Genomic DNA, 14,147 nt, shown 5'->3' with positions numbered 1-14,147 from the left:
GTCCCAGATGAACATTGCCCAATTGCATTGTCACAAAAATTATTTTTATGTAACCAAACATGACACCACGACAAATATTGGACATACATTCATCTGCTAGTAGGAAAGTAATAGAAAATGTACTGCAGATAAAAGTAACATCTTACAGTTTGCAACGTGCTGCTGAATAAGGGTAGTCAGCAAGGCTCTCTACACAAAGAAACAAGATTTCTCTCACTCCACTTTCCCAGAGACAAGCATGTGAACAAATCAGCAGAATTTGCAGATTGCAGGGTTTTCACTGATGTAGGATGCCACTGCCTTCAGACACGATGCATGATCCTCATGTAATGAACTGGAAGGGATTCTATATTTTCAATGTGCAGCTTGCCCATTATACCCAAGTCACAATTCCTTCATTTTGTGACAGTCCTCTTTGTCACCATTACAATCAAATCCTGGCTACTGAATGGCAAGTGTTATCCACTTATGATCAGGTTCATGACTCCAGTCTACATTCCGCACAAAAAATATAGTGAACCTTCCCTCACTTGTGTCCCTGAAATTTGCATCATGTACAAAACTGGAAATTTTGCATGGGAGCTCAATCGCTTCCTCTTTTTTCATGCTCTTTCACCTCATGAATTGGCCCACATTGGCACCAAGTCACAAAGTGACTGTTGAACTCTGAACTGCACCAAAGGCCAACCAAGAGACAAACCTTGCTGTTTCATCTACATTCTAAAATTTCTTTCTGTGAATTCTTGTGATTCAATTTTAATTTCAGTTTATACATTCTTGCTCCTCAGCATTCTAATTCACCTTTTGCTTACCTATGTTATATCTTCTGTAAATAACCTTACCCTTGTAGCCTGCACAAATTCATCAATTGGCATCATTTTTCTTCAAGATTTCAAATACATGGGTGGGCAGATTGTTCTATATGCAACAAATATTATGAATCAAGATTGTTCTACTTGAGTATATTACCCCAAAAATGGTACATATATATTTATACATATGTATATTTGGTTTCTGATTTCACTTCATTGCAGGTTTGGACTGTTTATGAAAATTCCTTTTTACTGCGACTACAAGGCAGAAATGTTTGAAAAAGCTGCAACTCTCTGAAAGGGACTTGGGCTTGTCCTTGTTCTACAGGTTTGATTTGGGTAGGAACAGATTTGGCTCAAGAGGAAGAGATTGGTATTGATTTTCCTCAATCTGCATTACTTTCCTCCCCACTCATTTTGGAGTACATTTGGTGCACTAAACAGAGTAAAAGATGTACTTAAAGGCAACGATCTTGAATTTTTTCTCAGCCACATAAACTGCACTCGCATTTCCCTCTGCAGGCGCCACCAGTTTCTTTAAGGCCTGCTGGGTGCAGCCAATTCTACCTTTAAATGGGGCCAAGCGTAACTCCTTCATCCCATTTCCTTTGAATTCCATCCCATACCATCATGACTGCTGTAACTTGTATCCCAAGACAGACACCATATTAAGGATGTTGTTTTAGTTGCTGCTATTGAAAGTTGGTGTTTCTTTGCCTGCATTGTAATATGTTAGATATGAAGACAGTACTTTTGCAGCTATCCTTACTCAGCTCTACGCAAAGTTGTGCTTTGCACTTTATTCATGGATTTTTCAATGGAAATATGATTTACTTTGATGCTATGCAGAGGAGATGGAAAAACATTTAACAGGCAAGACAGGAGACTCAGAATCGTACAATACGAAAGCGTTCTTTTTCCTTCATGCAGAGCCTCACATATCTCAATTTACAGATCAAGACATTTTTACTTTGGCATAATAAAGGAACACAGGCAAATGAGGAAGTGGAAATTAAGAATCTGTATAACTTATAGTCTACATAATTTATATATAACTTCAAGAGATAAATGTTGACTAACCAAATAAAGTCACTTCTTTCATGCACGTGGTTCTCTCCTCTCCTTGTACAAACTCACATAATCCATGTGATCAAACTGCCCTTACTTTAAATATCCATTCTCTCTTTCCACAGCTACTTCTTTTCTGTCAGTTAACCTGCACTTATTCTTATTCTTTTATGCTAATTGTTACGACACAGAGATTAATCCCCTTTACCCATGTCATAATCTGCTTAATTATATGGGAGGGTGTTAGCTGTTCTTAATTAATGTTTAGAGATTTGTTAACATAAAAGCCTGACACTCGCTTTAAGTGAAGAATTAACAAGGTATTTTATTTAAATAACCAGGAACTTTAACTATACAACCAACACATTAATTAAGGTACAGTTTGACTGAAATACTGTTTGGATAATACAAGGAACAGTCTGTGGTGAACCATAGATGGTTACCACTATGGGTACTTGTACATATGTTACTCTTGTTACTGTTGGGGTTAGAGTTGGGGTGTTCCACCTGTTATCATTGTTCTGTGGTACACTCCGTTCAGCTCCGCCTCCTTACAGGAGTATAAAGGTCACTGCTACTTCCTAGTAGCCCTTAGTCTGGGATAGTATTGTTAAGTAATGTGCTCCAATCTTGTTGTGAATAAAAGCCTTTATTCCCGGGTACGTCCTAGCCTCCCGTGTGAATCAATCGCGCATCAATTTTATTCACAACAAAATACCGAAAATTTTGTTCGAGGAAAAAATGGAGCAGATGCTGAAACCCGATCGGCTAACCTTGAATCCGCGTGCCGCTGGGGCGTCGAATACTTTCGACCATTGGTTGAAGTGCTTCGAGGATTACATTGAGGCCTCGACAGCAGTCCAGACCGACGCCGACAGATTGCGGGTCCTCCACGCCAGGGTGAGCGACACGGTGTATGCAACAATTCGCGATTCCCAAAATTACAAAGATGCCATCGAATTACTCAAGAAGCTGTACAATAAACAGCCGAACGAAATTCATGCTCGTCACCTATTAGCCACGCGACGGTGGCAGCCCGGCAAAACTACGGGATAGTACCTGCGCGAACTTCAACAGCTAGCCAGAGCCTGCAACTGCAAGGAGGTGTCGGCTGTTCAATACACCAACGACCTTATTCGGGACGCGTTCGTGGCGGGAATCGGCTCATCCTATATTCGCCTGCGGCTGCGAGAGCAGGGTAACTTGGACCTGGCTAAGACGGTAGAATTGGCCGATGCAATGGAAACGGCCTCCAGAAGTCTCGAAACCTACCCCGCCGACCACGTGGGAACATCGTGGCAAGCACAGCCACCGCCTCAACTGTACTCGGCGGCTCCTCGGAACTGCGTGATAATGCTCTCAACGTCAGACCTGATGGCTGCGGCAGCTCCTGGAGGCCCACGGTGCTATTTCTGCGGATTGGCGAAGCATCCACGCCAGAGATGTCCGGCCAGGACGGTGTTTTGCTCCGCCTGTGGAAAGAAAGGGCACTATGCAAAAGTGTGCCGAGCAAAGACCCCTTCCAAGCCCAGCAGTGCTGCATGTGACTCCCCAGGATCCATCTCCTCATCTCCGGCCTCGTCGATGTCTTCAGCCACGTGCGATCCACGGGCGCTGCCATTTCCTACGACGACGACGCAAGCCACGTGCGACCTGCGGGTGCCACCGTTTTCAACATCATCAACCACGTGCGATTCGTGGACGCAGCCATTTTGGTCGACACCGGCTGCAGAAGACCAGCAGGGGTCCTCGTCGTCGGCTATCTCAGCTGCCTGCAGTTACACTCGGGATCCAACAGTGGCGTCAAGCATCCTGGACCAGGCCAAGCCTCATAGACTCGACAAGTCTATGATGGACATAGAGGTAAACGGGCGCCTGGCGCATTGCCCGTTTGACAGCGGGAGCACGGAGAGCTTCATCCATCCGGATACAGTGAAACGGTGCGCTCTCCGGGTGCAAACTATCAGGCAGACAATCTCCATGGCGTCGAGGTCCCGATCTGTCCTCGTTCTTGGGAGCTGTGTGGTAACCTTAACGGTGCGGGGCACAGTCTACGAGAACTTCAGGCTCCTCGTGTTACCACACCTTTGCGCTCCGGTACTCCTGGGGCTAGACTTTATGGTCCACCTGAAGAGTGTGCCCTGCGGTACGATGGGCCACTCCCTCCACTTTCAGTGGGAGAACAGCAGCCTCCAAATTGTCCAGCACGCTCCACATGCGGTCTCTCAACACTCAAAATTACCCCGCCTTCCCTATTCGAAAATCTCGTGCCAGGCTGCAAGCCCATCGCAACTAAGAGCAGGCGTTACAGCGCTGAGGATCGGATCTTTATTCGATCTGAGGTTCAGCGGCTCCTCAGGGAAGGGGTCATTCAACCTAGCACTAGCCCATGGAGAGCACAAGTCATGGTGGTCAAGACTGGAGACAAGCCCCGGATGGTCATAGACTATAGTCAGACCATTAATAGGTACACGCAGCTGGACGCGTATCCTCTCCCGCGCATATCTGACATGGTCAACCAGGTTGCGCAGTACCGGGTGTTCTCCACCATCGACTTGAAGTCAGCCTACCACCAGCTCCCCATTCGCCCAGAGGACCGCAAATACACGGCCTTTGAGGCGGATGGCCGTCTCTACCACTATTTAAGAGTCCCTTTCGGCGTCACTAATGGGGTCTCGGTCTTCCAGCATGAGATGGACCGAATGGTGGACCAAAACGGGCTACGGGCTACCTTCCCGTACCTGGACAACGTCACTATCTGCGGCCATGACCAGCAGGACCACGACTCCAACCTCCAGAAGTTTTTACGCACTGCGACTCTCCTGAACCTGACCTATAACAAGGAGAAGTGCGTATTCAACAAGCACCGCCTAGCAATCCTCGGATACGTGGTGGAAAACGGGGTCATCGGCCCCGATCCAGACCGTATGCGTCCCCTCCTTGAACTTCCCCTACCCACTAGCATCAAAGCACTGAGAAGATGCTTAGGCTTCTTCTTGTACTATGCACAGTGGGTTCCCAATTACGCGGACAAAGCCCGTCCGCTCATAAAATCTACCTCTTTTCCCCTGACAGCAGAGGCTCGCCTAGCCTTTGAAGGGATAAAAGCCGACATCGCGAAAGCCACGATGCACGCTGTCAATGAGTCCATCCCCTTTCAGGTGGAGAGTGATGCATCTGATTTCGCCCTGGCCGCCACACTTAACCAGGCGGGCAGGCCCGTCGCCTTTTTCTCTCGCACCCTCCAAGGCCCTGAAATTCGGCACTCTTCTGTGGAGAAAGAGGCTCAGGCCATTGTGGAGGCCGTACGGCATTGGCGACATTATCTGGCTGGCAAACGGTTTACCCTGCTCATGGACCAGCGGTCCGTGGCCTTCATGTTCAACAACACGTTAAAGGGAAAAATTAAGAATGATAAAATCTTGAGGTGGAGAATCGAACTCTCCACCTACAACTATGATATCATGTACCGTCCGGGGAAACTCAATGAGCCCTCAGATGCCCTGTCGCGTGGAACATGTGCCAGTGTGCAGGAGGACCGGTTACAGGCCCTCCACAATGATCTCTGCCATCCTGGGATCACTCGGTTTTTCCATTTTGTAAAGGCTCGGAATCTGCCCTACTCCATAGAGGATGTCAGGTCGATAACTCGAAGCTGCCAGGTATGTGCAGAGTGCAAGCCGCACTTCTACCGGCCTGACAGGGCACACCTCATTAAGGCCACTCGCCCTTTTGAACGACTGAGTGTCGACTTCAAGGGGCACTTTCCTTCGACAGATCGGAATGTGTATTTCCTCAACGTGGTTGACGAATACTCCCGATTCCCCTTTGCCATCCCCTGTTCTAGCATGTCCTCTGCCACGGTCATCAAAGCCCTGCGGAGTCTTTTTACCCTGTTCGGCTACCCCAGTTATATCCACAGTGATAGGGGTTTGTCGTTTATGAGCGACGACTTGAGGCAATACCTGCTCTCTAAAGGAATTGCCTCAAGTAGGACTATGAGTTATAACCCCAGGGGTAACGGACAGGTCGAGAGAGAAAACGCTACAGTCTGGAAGGCTGTTTTACTGGCGTTAAGGTCTGGGGGTCTTCCAGTCTCCCGTTGGCAAGAGGTACTTTCTGATGCGCTCCATTCAATCCGGTCCCTCCTGTGTACGGCTACCAACGCTACCCCACGAGCGGATGTTTACCTTCCCTAGGAAGTCTTCCTCTGGGACCTCACTGCCGTCTTGGTTGACGTACTCAGGACCTGTCCTCCTGCGGCGCATGTTAGGGCCCGCAAGTCCGACCCTTTGGTTGAACAGGTCCATCTCCTCCACGCCAACCCTCAATATGCCAATGTGGCATATCCTGACGGGCAAGAGGACACGGTCTCTATCAGAGATTTGGCGCCTGCAGGGGACCTGGAAACCCCCATCGCTCCCGCACCCCTGGTTAGGATTCCTTTGCCCATTCTCTCCCCTCCTGACACGGCACGGGCAGCATCGGGACCTCAACTTAATCCTCTTACTCCCGTGTACAGCTTGCCTGAGTCCAGGAGATTGTCGCCACCTCGAGGTCCACAGGCGTGTGAGGAGCTGGAGGAGTCACTGGACACCACCTCGGAGAGAGGGTCGTCACCACGGTCACCAGAACCAGCACTGGAGCCAGTGCTGCGGAGGTCGCAGAAACGGTGCGGACCTCCGATACGACTGAACTTGTGAACATATGGACAGTTCGTATTGTCTCCTTACCCCACCGGCCTTTGTTTTTAGAGGGGTGAATGTGGTGAACCATAGATGGTTACCACTATGGGTACTTGTACATATGTTACTCTTGTTACTGTTGGGGTTAGGGTTGGGGTGTTCCACCTGTTATCATTGTTTATGTGGTACACTCTGTTCGGCTCCGCCTCCTTACAGGAGTATAAAGGTCACTGCTACTTCCTAGTAGCCCTTAGTCTGGGATAGTATTGTTAAGTAGTGTGCTCCAATCTTGTTGTGAATAAAAGCCTTTATTCCTGGGTACGTCCTAGCCTCCCGAGTGAATCAATCGCGCATCACAGTCATTATTCAAAGCAGAAATAACAGAATTCTAGTAACTCTCAAAGAAATGATACAACCAGACTTGATGGAATTCGGAAGCTTTCTGGAGTTCTTCTATTGTTGTCCGCTGTCTGTAAATGCTGCTGGAATTTTTACCTTTCGCTGGTTAGAGGGTGAGTTATTTTAAAGATCTATCTGAAACCGGCAGAGTTAAGAATTAACTGCTGCAGCTAATCGGCCTCAACGGCCTTTAACTGTTTCAGGTGGTCTGGCCCTGCTTCTGGTTGAACTCCTGGCTCAACCCCTGGTGGAACTTCTGTTTCAACATCTCTCAAGGCAGTTGCATTCCTCTTTTACAGTCCTTATGACCTATTAACATTCCTGTACTCGGACTGGCTTGAGATTTATAACAATAGTAAATTCAAATTTGATAGGGTCCTGATCGTTGAGTGTCTTCTTTAATCTGATATACTATCAAAATGCAACTGTCTGCAAAGTCTGTTACCAAGGCAACCCTGATGCTTTTGGTCTGTAACAAGTGTTGCCATTTGGGTATTTTGCATCTTAAACATCTCAGCTTGAACAAAACAGCTTTTGCAGGCACTGACACAATCAGCTTCTAAAGGGCTCCTGCCCTGTTGTTTCCCCTTTAGTATTTTACACTCTTTATAGACATCTGTACCTCTTTATAAACTCAACTTCCCAGCATAATGATGCGCTTCCTGTGTTAGATGAAGTTTGAATGGTGGGTGATAGGAGGTAGCTCTCACCTCAGGGTAGCTACACTATGAGGTGGATCAATGTCTGGTAGCTTTATGCTTGTAGGGAGTAAGGGGTTGTGTCAGAAACTTCTTCACATGATGGCATTGGAGGGGGTTTTATGGAACAAGATTCATTGCCACCCTTTGGAAAATCAGCTGCATCTGAACCCATTCCTTACAATCCATTTGTGCTCGGCATATGTTCAGAGATTCTAATAGCTAACCTTATCACAGTCCAAATTGTCCCAGTCAGGCCTTGGAGACCCAGTGCTGGTGTGAGGTTCAGGTTCACCCACAGGGCACTGACTGAGGCATTGGCACCAAGCATGCTGGAATTGAAGAATGTTCCTGGAAAATCTTCCAATTTCTCTTGACTGTTAGCAACTCCCGGATGTCTGCATATCTTGACAAACATAGAGCAATGTGCTGTGGATACATGAAGTAGACTCCTGCTATTTGTCCATGTGTGTGGGAACACGCTCCACTACATCCAATCAATGTTCCCAAATCATTGACCTTTTGAAGATTGAGCACCTAGTTCTGGGTTCCAGCTGAAGGAAGTTGTTTCTTCCTGCTTGCTCACTGTGCTCACTCATCCATGACAACTCCTCTAATTCCTCACTCGTGGCTGTTGCTGTGTTGATCTTTGGCAAGGTTGTGGTAAACCACTGTTATGTTTTGATAACCACTGTTATGTTCTGATGACTGGACACACCCCTACCGGTGCTGCCTGAGGCTCCTCCCCTGTTCACTGGGGTATAAAGGTGGCTGCTCCACCCCTTCGCCTCATTCTGGTCCGGTCCCTCGGTTAGAATTTACTGTAGAGTTAGTTCACTTTTATAGTTAATAAAAGCCTATTATTCCAGATTCCGTCTCTGGGTGTTGATAGTGCATCAATTTTATTAACTATATTAAAATTTTCTTGTGATGGAGCAACTCTTGAAGCCAGACAAACTCGAGCTGGACCCTCAAGCTGTGGGAGCCTCTGAAAGTTTTGATCACTGGCTAAAATGTTTCCAGGCTTTCCTCGACGCCTCCGCTGTCGTCCAGTCCGAGGCTGACAAACTCCATGTGCTTCACGCACGAGTAAGCGCCATCGTGTATGCTACCATCCGGACGCCAACACGTATACGGCGCAATCAAACTGCTAAAAGGCCAATACCACAAGCGGCCTAATGAGGTCTATGCAAGACATCTCCTAGCTACACGCCGACAACAGCCGGGTGAGTCGTGCGACCAATTTCTGCGCGCATTGCGTGTACTCGCCCGGGCAATCTCGAAGCTTACACCCCCGACCACGCGAGCGCATCGTGGGCACCGCTGCCACTACCTCCCCAGTACTCGAGCGGGCCCCTGACCCACACCACGCCGCGTGCAGTCCACGACTCTACCGCCGCGGCAGTCTCCAGTGGTCCGAAATGCTACTTCTGCGGCCTAGGAAAGCACCCCTGGCGAAGCTGCCCGGCGAAGGATTCGTTCTGCTCCACGTGTGGGAAGAAGGGCCACTATGCGAAGGTCTGCCGGGCAAAGTCCACCTCAAGGTCCAGTAGCGCCGCATGCGACCCGCAAGAGCCGCCATTTTGGACGACATCAGCCGCGTGTGACCCGCGGGGGCTGCCATCTTCGACGCCATCAGCTGTGTGCGACCAGTGGGGATGGCCATCTTCGACGCCATGAGTCGCGTGCGACCAGCGGGGACGGTCATCTTTGACGTCGTCAGCAGCCTGTGACTTCTCATATGCCTCGACAGTGGCGTTGATTACCCTGGACCAGTCCCAGCCTCACCAACTCGCCAGGTCCATAATGGACATCCAGGTAAATGGCCACGTGGAGCATTGTCTGTTTGACAGTGGGAGCACGGAGAGCTTTATTCACCCTGATACGGTGAGTCGATACGCCCTTTCCGTGCGGCCCGTCAAACAAACGATCTCCATGGCATCGCAATCCCGCTCTGTAAATGTCCTCGGATACTGCGTAGTGACCCTGACGGTGAGGGGCACAGTATATGAGAATTTCAGGCTCCTCGTGCTGCCTCACCTCTGCGCGGCTGCACTCTTGGGGCTGGATTTCCTGACCCACCTGAGGAGTGTGACTATGATTTATAATGGGCCTCTTCCCCCGCTCTCCGTCTTAGTAGATTAGAGGGGCTTTAGATTGGTACCACTGGTCGGCGCAACATCGAGGGCCGAAGGGCCTGTACTGCGCTGTAATGTTCTATGTTCTATGTCTGCAATCAGCAGTTTCGAAATTGCCCACCGCTCACAACCTGCAGTCTCTCGACTCTTAAAATCACCCCTCCCTCTCTGTTCGCTAATTTTGCCCCTGGTTGCAAGCCTATCGCCACCAAGAGCAGGCAGATTAGTGCTGGAGACAGGGCCTTTATCAGGTCCGAGGTCCAACGGCTCCTCAAGGTGGGGATCATTCAGGCCAGTACCAGCCCCTGGAGAGCTCAAGTGGTAGTCGTAAAGTCTGGTGAGAAACACAGAATGGTCATTGACTACAGTCAGACCATTAATCGATACACGCAGCTGGACGCGTACCCTCTTCCTCGCATATCTGACATGGTCAATCAGATTGCGCACTATCGGGTGTTCTCCACCATTGACTTGAAGTCGGCATACCACCAGCTCCCCATCCGCCCGGAGGACAGGCCATATACGGCCTTTGAGGCGGATGGTCGTCTATACCATTTCCTTAGGGTCCCTTTCGGCGTCACCAATGGGGTTTCGGTCTTCCAGCGTGAGATGGACCGAATGGTGGACCAGAACGGGCTGCGGGCTACCCTCCCGTACCTGGATAACGTCACCATCTGCGGCCACGATCAGCAGGACCACGACGCCAACCTCCACAAATTCCTGCACACAGCAAATCTCCTTAACCTGACCTATAGTAAGGAGAAGTGTGTATTCCGCACACACCGCCTTGCCATCCTCGGGTATGTGGTGGAAAACGGGGTCATCGGCCCCGATCCCGAACGTATGCATCCCCTCCTGGAACTCCCCCTCCCCACTAGCATCAAAGCACTGAGAAGATGCCTGGGCTTCTTCTCGTACTATGCACAGTGGGTCTCCAATTATGCGGACAAAGCCCGTCAGCTGATCAAATCCGCCTCTTTTCTGGCCTTCGACCGCATCAAAGCTGATATCGCGAAGGCCACGATGCACGCTACAGATGAATCCATCCCGTTCCAGGTGGAGAGCGATGCGTCTGACTTTGCCTTAGCCGCCACTCTTAACCAGGCGGGCAGACCCGTGGCCTTCTTTTCCCAAACCCTCCAAGGCCTTGAAATTTGACACTCCTCTGTTGAAAAAGAGGCCCAAGCCATAGTGGAAGCTGTACGGCATTGGCGCCATTACTTAGCCGGTAAACGGTTCACGCTGCTCACGGACCCACGATCCGTTGCTTTCATGTTCAACAATACACAGCGGGGCAAGATCAAAAATGATAAGATATTGAGATGGAGAATCGAACTCTCCACCTACAATTACGATATCTTGTACCGGCCCAGGAAGCTCAATGAGCCCCCGGATGCCCTGTCCCGTGGAACATGTGCCAGCGCGCAGGTGGACCGGTTGCAGGCTCTCCACAATGACCTCTGCCACCCGGGGGTCACCAGGCTTTTCCATTTTATTAAAGCCCGCAACCTTCCCTACTCCATTGAGGAAGTCAGGTCTGTAACTAGACACTGCCAGGTCTGCGCAGAGTGCAAGCCGCAATTCTATCGGCCAGATGGAGCGCACCTCATAAAAACCACCTGCCCTTTTGAACGCCTAAGTGTCGACTTCAAAGGGTCCCTCCCCTCTTCTGACCACAATATCTATTTTCTGAATGTGACAGATGAATATTCACGTTTCCCCTTTGCCATTCCCTGCCCGGATATGACCTTGGCCACGGTCGTCAGGGCCCTGCATGGTCTCTTCACTCTGTTCGATTACCCAGCTACATCCACAGCGACCGGGGATCCTCCTTCATGAGTGATGAGCTGCGTCAGTACCTACTCTCTAAAGGCATAGCCTCGAGTAGGACTACCAGCTACAACCCCCGGGGAAACGGACAGGTGGAAAGAGAGAACGCAACAGTCTGGAAGGCCGTTCTACTAGCTCTGCGGTCTAAGGGTTTTCCAGTCACCCGCTGGCAAGAGGTCCTCCCTGATGCACTCCACTCGATTAGGTCCCTCCTGTGTACAGCAACCAATGCCACTCCCCACGAACGAATGTTCGAGTTCCCCAGGAAGTCGTCCTCGGGGACATCCCCACCGTTGTGGCTGGTGTACCCCGGCCCTGTTCTGCTCCGGAGGCATGTTTGGACCCGGAAGTCGGATCCCCTGGTCGATAGGGTCCAGCTCCTCTACGCCAACCCCCAATATGCCTACGTGGCGTATCCCGATGGGTGAGAGGACACAGTCTCAATTCGAGACCTGGCACCCGCGGGTGCCCCGGAGTCCACTACGCTCCTCAACCCCACAGCCCCAAACTCTTTTGGTCTCCAAACAGCGCCAGGGTCACTGCTCACTCCTCTCACCCGTGTACAGCTCGCCTGAGCCCCGGGAACCGTCACCACGCACCCGGCAGTTGGACGAGGCTGGGGATGGGTCCGATAATCGGGTTTTGGTGCCCGAACCGACACCGCAATCTCCGCAACTGACTTCACGGCCATCGGAACCGACATCGCAACCTACACTACGGCGGTTGCAGCGGCGGATCAAGCCACCGAACCGTCTTAAGCTGTGACTCTGTATATATAGTTCCACCCATCTCACCCCCGCTGGACTCTTTTTTTTAAACAGGGGGTGAATGTGGTAAACCACTGTTATGTCCTGATAACCACTGTCATGTTCTGACAACCACTGTTATGTTCTGATGACTGGACACACCCCTACCGGTGCTGCTTGAGGCTCCTCCCCTGTTCACTGGGGCATAAAGGTGGCTGCTCCTCCTCTTTGCCTCATTCTGGTCCAGTCCCTCGGTTAGAGTTTACTGTAGAGTTAGTTCACTTTTATAGTTAATAAAAGCCTATTATTCCAGATTCCGTCTCTGGGTGTTGATAGTGCATCAAAGGTAAAATGCTACAAGGGATTGGTGAGGACATGGCAGCAATTTCGAAGCTGGTAGTGCTTGGGCAATAATTGGAGCGGTTGGACTCTTGATGAGAGTTATATTAAGTAAACAGGGATATTTCACCTTAAATAAATAGGTGATTGTAAGGGCACCATAATTCTTCAAGACCATGAAGCTGAAACCACATTTGAATATCAACAAATTGCTCGTGAACTGGGAGAGTGAACAGATTTAACATGTACAACCTTTGGAGATTGTCCTTTGCAGAACTGGGTTTCCCTGACACCCAGAGAAAAGGTTTTTTTTTCATTATTTTGTATGATACAGGTATCACTAGAAGGCCAGCAGCTAATGCCCACCCCTAACTGCCTCTGAAATAGTGGTGGCAAGTCACCTTCTTGAACCACTGTACTCTATGTTGTGTAGGTAGACCCACAGTGCTGTTAGGTAAGACCCAGCGATGATAAAGTAATGGTGATATACTTCTAAGTCAGGATAGCTGTGACTTGGAGGAGAACATGCACATGGAAGTGTCCATTCACCTGCTGTCCTTGTTTGTTCAAGCAGTAGAGGTCACTAATTTGGGAGATGCTGTTGAAGATATCTTGGTCATTTGCTGCAGTGCATCTTGTGGCTGACACTTGCTGTTATCACTCTTTCCCAGTCTGGAGAGTGAATGCTTAACATGGTGGATGGGTTTCAAACCAGCATGGTGCTTTGTTCTGAATGGTGCCAAGATTCTTGAGTCTTGTTGGAGATCCACTCATCCAGGAAAGTGGGAAGTATTGAATCTCACTCCTGACTAGTGAATGTTAGACCCTTTGGGGAGTTAAATGTTCAGAATTAGGACTTAGGAATTCACCATATAACTCCCAGCCTCTGACCTATTCTTGTAGCCACAATATTTAAATGGAAATTCTAGTTAAGGTTCTGGCCATATAGTGATCCTCAGAATGCAGATGGCAGGGAGTCCAGTGATGGGACTGAATGAAAATCAATGGGGGGTGTTTAGACTCTGGCTCATTACAGATAGGCATTATGTGTGGCACTCCTCCCGAGTCCACTGAGGTGGGCCGTAACTTCCGGGCTTTGCTACAAATGAGACTGTCAGAAGCTGTCGTGCCATTGTGACCCTCATTGCTTCAGCATTGGCTGGAATTAGGAAAGGAAAATTGGAGCTTTCATTTCCTGACTCAAGAACAGGTTGCTAGTTGTTGGCCTTCGGTGTGTGCTGCCACAAGGAGGATGAATTCCAAATTGGCAACAAGCAGAGGAACATGATTTGTGGGAGGAAAATAATGATGGACAATGCAATGGGTCAAATTTACTGAATCATGGCTTAGTCAAACAAGGGGGTTGTCCTATGATGAAAAGAGTGAGTAAATTGGGTCTAAATTCTCTGGTGTTTAGAAGAATGAGAGGTGA

Source organism: Mustelus asterias, chromosome 12 (genome assembly GCF_964213995.1).
Source record: "Mustelus asterias chromosome 12, sMusAst1.hap1.1, whole genome shotgun sequence".
NCBI classification, from domain to species: Eukaryota; Metazoa; Chordata; class Chondrichthyes; order Carcharhiniformes; family Triakidae; genus Mustelus; species Mustelus asterias.
This window is presented reverse-complemented; position numbering follows the sequence as displayed.